The sequence below is a fragment of the Ochotona curzoniae genome, unplaced genomic scaffold (assembly GCF_017591425.1).
Source record: "Ochotona curzoniae isolate NIBS_2020 unplaced genomic scaffold, NIBS_Ocur_1.0 scaffold_1852, whole genome shotgun sequence".
NCBI lineage: Eukaryota > Metazoa > Chordata > Mammalia > Lagomorpha > Ochotonidae > Ochotona > Ochotona curzoniae.
Genome location: NW_024467087.1, coordinates 22,312,187 through 22,319,993, shown reverse-complemented (window position 1 = coordinate 22,319,993; position 7,807 = coordinate 22,312,187).

Genomic DNA, 7,807 nt, shown 5'->3' with positions numbered 1-7,807 from the left:
TTTTATCTCAATTTTAGGCTTACTAAAACAGAATCTAGAAGTTGGGATTCAGGCAATTTACAGAGTTAACTAACTCCTCACATAATTTTGTGCACAAAATGAAAAATCTCTACTCTGTATTCTTCAAGCTTCACTTACATTTTTGCATCCTTCTGAACAGTTCTTTCCTTTCCCTCTCCAGTTGACAAAATCCTGTTCTATCCCTGGAAGCTGAGCTCAGATAAAGCTGCTTTCATGAAGCTTTCCCTGATTTCATGTTTTCTTAACTTCAACTCTGTCCTATAGCTATGGGATGAGGGATATTGGGGGTATAAGAATCGGATGCAGGGACATATTGTAGATGTGAGGTAGCATATCTTGGATGGAACTAGAACAGGTGATTTATATTTTGCTCCAACATTTGGAAAAAAATATGTTAAAAATTAAAAATGAACTATGTTGAATACCAGCATACCTGTCACCTAGAAATCAACATTTTATAGCATTTGAGCATGTGTTTTTTTTCTCACATATATGTAGTATACATATGTAAATACCCAACTACAGCATTTGAAATTAAATTGAAATCATGCACATCATAATTTAGCTCTGAAGTATTTATACTTCAGCATGTATCTCCTAAGAACAAGAGCATTCTCTCATTATCTTGCATAATTAGAATGCCATTTTCACATCCATTATTCAATTCAATTTCAAGTCCATATTAGCATTTCTGGAATTGCCTCTAAAATATCCTAGCTGTTTGTGTCGATAGAGTTCAATCAAGAACAATGGATTTCATTTCACTGCTTTTTCTTTTTAGTCATTTTTGATGTAGATCCTGAAAGATTTCCTTTAGCTTTTTTTTGCCTAAATGATACTGATATTTATTTTTAAGAATGGTATATTTCAAAGGCAGGGCACCTGAAAAGGAGAGAGGGAGAATTCTTCATCCTTTGGTTTACTCCCCAAATGGCTGCAATGGCTGAGTCAGGAACATTAATAGTGCAAGTCTCCTACAAAAGTGGCAGTGTCCCAACTACTCAGGCCATCTTCCACTGCTCTCCCAGGTACATTAGCAGGAAGCCTGATCAGAAGTGGAGCATTTGGGACTTTACCCAATATTCTGATGTGCAGCTTAGCCTGTGGGGCTGTAATGCTGGCCTGATACTGATATTTTTGAGAAGCCCAGATCAATTTTGTGATATACAACCTGGATTTATTTGATTGTCGCTTCTGATTAAATACTTTTGGAAAAAATACTGCAGAATATACTACTTTTTGTTAAAAAAAATTATTTGAAAGGCATATTTACAGAGAAGGAGGAACAGAAAAAGAAAGCTCGTCCATCCACTGGATCACTTCCCAAATGGCTGCAATGGCTGGAGCTGAGCTGATCTGAAACTAGGAGCCAGGAGCTTCTTCCAGGTCTCCCATGTGAGTGCAAGGTCACAAGGATTAGGACTATGCTCCACTACTTTCCCAGGCCACAAGCACAAACTAGTTGGGAAGTGGAGTAGCTGGCACATGAACCAACACCCATATGGTTGCTGGTGCTTGAAGATGAGGGTTTAGCCCATTGAGCCACAGCACCAGTCCCCACCCCCTTTTTTTGACACTTGAAATTCAGATAACTTTATTTAAATTTAGAAACAACTCTTAAAACTGCATTTAAATCTAAGACCCTGTTTTAAAATGCTGTTGATGTCCCAATACATAATAGCAGAAGGTCTGTTTGTCCTTGTCCATTGCCTTGTTGTTAGTACTGCTAGATAATTAAGCTAAGGTAATAATGTCTATTAGAATTCTGTATTGTACAGGTACATTTTTCCTTTGAAATTGATGAGTAATCCATGGAGTAATACTTCTGAGACTGCATGGGGCCCAGTGCAGTAGCCTAAAGGCTAAAGTCCTCACCAGGATCCCATATGGGCACTGGTTCATGTTCCGGATGCTCCTCTTCCCATCCAGCTCCCTGCTTGTGGCCTGGGAATGCAGTCAAGGATGGTCCAAAGAAAGCCTTGGGACCCTGCACCCACATGGGAGACCTGGAGGAGGCTGCTGGCTTCTGGCTTCGGATTGGCTCAGCTCTGTCCATTGCGGCCACTTGGGGAGTGAATCATTGGACAGAAGATCTTCCTCTCTGTCTCTCCTCCTCTCTGTATATCTGACTTTCCAATAAAAACAAATCTTTAAAAAAATACTTCTGAGACTTCAGGATGAATTTCATGATTTTCATACAATTTCACCAATGGTTTGAGAATCCATTGACTCAAATACTTTCTTCACAAAGAAAACTTGAAGAAATCATGTGTCTGGGAGCAGTTTCCCCAACAACATCTGCGTAAAACACATAATACTGATCATAATAGCAGTAATGATTACCTTAAATGAGTGAACTTTGCCAGGCACTTCATATAAATTAAGCCATTTGACCCTTTTACCAACATAACAGTTTCACAGATGGGAAAACTGAGGCTCAGAAAGGTAAGTAACTTCCTCAAGATCACACAGCTGTTAAAGTTGGGAACTGGTGAGTGAATATTTGGTTTGGCTGTTAAGATGCCATGACATCACCATGCCATTTTGGAATGCCTGGACTTAAAGCCCACCTTTGTTTTCTTTTACAGCTCCCTGTTAATTAATATCCCGGGAGGTAGAAGGTGTATTTGAGTGGCTCTACCTCACTGAGACATCTACTTAACATAAGGCATCCAGTTTGAGTTCAAAGCTAGAGGGCATCTGGAGCATTTGTGGAGTGAACAAGCAGATGACAACATTTTTTGTGTCTATTTCTCCTACTGCTTTACTCTCTCTTTCCATATGCATGTTTATGTGTGTGTGTCACTCTATTTGCCTCTCAAATAAAAAATAAATTAATTTTTAAAAATTTTAAGCACAATACAGCAATTTATTTAGATGCTTAAAATGAATACAAAGGGATCACAAAATTCTCCATACTACAACAGTATGTTATGGTATAAATGGTGGTGTTTTAACTAAAGAGAAAACTAAATATCCAAAATGCAGCACTCATTGGTCTGCTGCTTCAACACGACACACTTTTACACAGATCTAAAATGCTTCCATGTGATTTTAGCCTAAAAGGGTTCAGAAAGCAGATCTGAAATATCAGTTTTTGGTTTTGACAGCTGCAATGTCAAGGACATTCAGAACAAGAAAAATTCTATAATACAAGAGAATCCAGATAAATATCTTATGTGGCTGGCCTCTTGCAAGATTGTACAATGTTATGTACAAAGAACTAAGTCTGTCCAAAATCCATACTAGCACAGCTTCAGGCTTTTGCTAGAGAAACTAGATACACCATTTATTACACAGCAAGGGCAGCACTAAAAAAACAAATTAACCAAAACCAAAACACAAAGTTATGATGAGCACACAGTAACAATATTATATGCATCACTTGTGTAGGTCTAAAAGACTGTACAAATATACATTCAACTATTCAGAATAAATACAAGAAAAAAGAACTGATTTTCCCAAAGTCTGCTATACAATTTAGAATGGTGGCTTGTCTGTTGGCCCTACACTACCACATGAATCAGTGAATCAAGGACATCCACCAGAACATTTAACAGAGGGAGAGAGATTGCTGAAGACAAACTCTGCTCTCCATCCTTGGGAGTGTGAGCCACCAGCTTATTCATTTTCACATTCAGTTACTGTCTGTCAGAAAGGTTCTGAAGCAATCATCAGCCAATCATGTGTCACAGACTTAGAATTAGCCATTGACATAGCAGTGGCTCCATGTCCCATAGCGTGTTGACCAGCACTCACACGGCAGTACCAGTTATGACACAGCCCTGCAGGCACACTGAAAGGACTGCAGAGTCCCAGGCCGCAGTGTCTTAGTCAGTGATGCCGGCAACCAGGCACTCAGGCCTGCTGGCTGCTCAGTTTCACTCCAGTTAGGCTACCATGCATGCACTCAGCTACTCCATCAGTCATGCTGTCAAACTGCTCCCCGTCCTCACTGTCAGTTGTGCTGTTCTGCCATTCAATCTGGGGATTGGGTAAGCGCTCATCATTCTCAGATGTGTTCTTCCATTTTGACTGGTCCTTGGACCAAAATCCTTCAACTTTTCCATAGGAACTATTCTTCCATTTCAGCTGCTCTCTACCACCATGCATGGTAGCCTTTTTTTTTTTCCCCAGTTTCACTTCGCATATGTTGTCGTCAAAGTCCAACACTTGCTGGGAGCCAGAAACACTTTCGGGAGAAGCACCATCTTTCTACTCAGCGACGTCATTTTTAAAAGAGAACTAGATTTAAATCGAATTCCGGTTATAGAGCCTGTGCTTTTTTTTTTTTTTTAATGGATTTAGTTTTCTTTGAAAGGCAGATCTTTACAGAGAGAAGGAGAGACAGAGAGAAAGATCTTCCATCTGCTGCTGGTTCACTCTCCAAATGGCTACAATGGCCTGTGCTGAGCTGATTCCGGGTCTCCTACACGAGAGCAGAGGACCAAGGCTTTGGGCCATCCTCTACTACTTTCCCATATCACAAGCAGGGAACTGGATGGGAAGTAGAGCAGCCAAGACACAAACCGGCAAGTGGAGGATTAGCCAGTTGAGCCAACGTGCTGGCCCCAAATCCAACACTTTTAAACACTATACTACACTCCTAATAAACAACAATTCCATTTGACTTCAGAATTGTATTAACATTTTTTTTTCTGAAGAGCTCCATGCTCACAGCATTAATGAGAGTAAAGAAGCAGGGACAGTGTGCTGATTTTTTTTGAAGATGAGGAGATGGTGCAACACGAAATCAATCGCTATTCCTATGGCCCCACGGAAAGGGAACAGGGATGTTGGTGGAGAGACCTTTAGCTCTTGCTTATGAATCTGATTTTGATTTAAGAGGCAGTTGAGAGGCACTGTGGTGTCTGACCTCTGCTTGTTGAATTCTGAGTGGGTTCGGTTTGGATTAACATCACCATGCACAGTGAGGGTTGGTAATAAACAGCTCTGCAGAGTTTGGTAGAAAAGACCGACGCTGCCTAACAACCCCTTCAGTCCTTAGGATGGTCCTTAGGCTTCAGGCTTACAGTGCTCTGGCATTCCTGTCAGAGCGGGAAAAACTCTGCCTTTTGTAACATAATTAGTTCAAGAAGCCCCCTCTACACCCTCCATTAAACAGGAAAATGCCTTGTTAATGTAGTCCAAATTCATGTAGAACACAGTTTTCTCTGTAGTCTCCCAATTGCCACCATGAGAATGCCCAGTGAGAGAAATGTTGCAGCAAAGAAAAAAAAAAAAAAAAGCAAAACAAAAAAGCCCCCACAAATTCCCAAAATTCAGAGATTCTCTCATGTTCTTAAGGGTCATTTGCAATTTAGGGCTCTATTGTTAATTTGCTCTCCATTTATTAGCATGAGAAGTGTCAGGAAAACACCTCTGCACCTGTTGCAATGTTTCATTTATGACTAGAATCAGGCACAGACACACAGAGTGTCATCCCTGTTTTAGTATATGTGCTGTTGAATCAGGCACATGTATATAAAAAGTATCATCTAAGTTTAGCATCCATCCTGATAAATTAAACCACACCAGCATATATAAATACACAAAAATTCAAGTCTGGAAAAGTGCTAAGAGGTCATCCAGCAAAGAGCTGCACCATGCTTGCTTCTCACCCCTTGGCAGGGGCTGCTCAGAGCTTCTCTACTGAGATAGCAAAGTTTGGGCAGCTCCAATGACAACTTGCTTACTAACTTTCAGTCATAGTTGGTTTCTTTGAGCAGCTTTTTAAACAAATGTCTTTTTAAAAATTAACGTAAATAATGTGAAATTCGTCCCCCTCTACCTTCCAGTCCTTGGGGACTGCTTCTTTCCTTTAGTGTCACTAAGAACAAATGATGTCCTTTCCCATACAGGTTAAAGCCCCTTACCTGGAGAAACTAAAATTTCTAGCAACACCATTTCCAGCCATCGCTCTCTGAGATGACTTCACTCACCTCTGACTGCTCCATTTTTGACAGCATGTATTTCCAAGGTTTATTCTCCCAGCCCATGTTACCTCACCTATATTATGCTGCTTTTCCCCTCCCACCAAGCAAGCAGAGACTTCCAGAAGGCTGGGCCTCTGCAGGTCCACTGCAGTGTCATCACTCTTCTTGCCAAAAGCCATCTGAGGCAGCAGGTAAATAAAGAGTTGTAAGTTAGAGAGATGCACTGGGTTTCTGAGAGGCACCGGTCTAGCTAAGGCAGAAATAACCTCTAACTTAATAATCAGTTCATCACACACAGTAAGAGACACCCAGACTTATTCAAAGACACCGTGGGTGGTGCAGAGGATGAATAAGCATGATTCACTGCCACTCCAGCACCCAGGGCATGAAGAATAATAAAACCGAAAGAATTGTAACTGCCTGAGTAGTAAATTAAGAGATCCAGGGCTTAGCTAGACTCTAGACATCAATGTTACCATGGCAATAAAGGGTCCCAGCGTTCAGCAGCTATTACAGAGCAGACATCTAATAGGCTAGTCTATGTCACAGCTAAAGCCCAAGGGGATAGCAAAGAAGACCAATTAACATATCCATTCATTAGGGGCCTCTGCACACTTCATCTCTTAATTCCAATTAGTTGTTTGTTTTGAATCAAACTTTCTTGCCTGCCTTATATTAATTAGTGCCTTTTAGCCCTTGGAAATAGGGGTGACTCTCCGCATGGACCACACAATTTCCCAAGCCTTCATTTTCCCCCTAGCTGTCTGGCCATATTGCAGTCATACAACCATAGCCTTCAGTCCCTCGAAATGAAAGCATTTCTCACTCCACAGCTTTACTTGACAGATGGAAACTGAGCTCAGGAATGTGATGTGCTAAGGATTCTTCCTGGAACTCAGTGAAGCAGATACCTGGAGCCGTTATCTAGACCACTGAGGTCAAGGAAACCCTCTGGCTTTAGCCAGCATCCCTGCTAGCTCTGCCTTCTGGCCACTACTCAGAGGCTAACTGTTCAGGAGGGGGAACTTTGGGCACTAGGGACCATACTGGCATCCTCAAAGTTGGGCAGTATAACTCTTCCAGCCCAGCTTGAAGGACTGCCCATCAAGCTCCAGCCCAAATTGCCTACCCCAGGAAGACTTCCCATGCACTGTGAAGAGCATGCTGTATGCTAGGCAGTCTTAGGCTCTAGCTTGACTTGGAATTCTGTTAATTCATTCACAGTCAGGGCCAGTGTCATTGTGTATTGGGCTAAGCCACTACTTGCAATGCCAGCATCCTATTTGGGCCCCAGTTTGAGTCCTGGCTGCTCCATTTCTGCTCCATATCCCTGTTAATGGCTTACAGAAAGCAGCAAAAGGTGGGCCACATGTATGATTGGGACCTCACCACCTATATGGGAGACCAGGAGAAACTCCTGGCTCCTGGCTTTGGCTAGGCCCAGCCTCAGATGTTGTAGGCATCTGGAGAATGAAAATCTCTTTCTCTCCTTTTGTTTCTCTCTCTCTCTCTCTCTCTCTCTCTCTCTCTCTCTCTCTCTCAGTGTGTGTGTGTGTGTAGCTCTGACTTTCAAATAATTAAATACATCTTAAAAATAAATATTCAGAGTCTGCAGGTCACTAATGCTGGAAATGAGTGGGATTTTGAAAAATGCTCAGTAATGCCTGAGTGACTCCAATGGCAAACGACTCAAGCTCCACTGCATGCAACCATCCAGAGTCTCCCTGAGGATGTAGTTTCTCTTGCATGGCCATGGGACACTCTGTCGCACTGCTCTTCTTGCCCCATGCACAAATGCACCAGTTGTGGAAATGACGCACACAAGAACAGACAGCATCTTATGGTAGTCA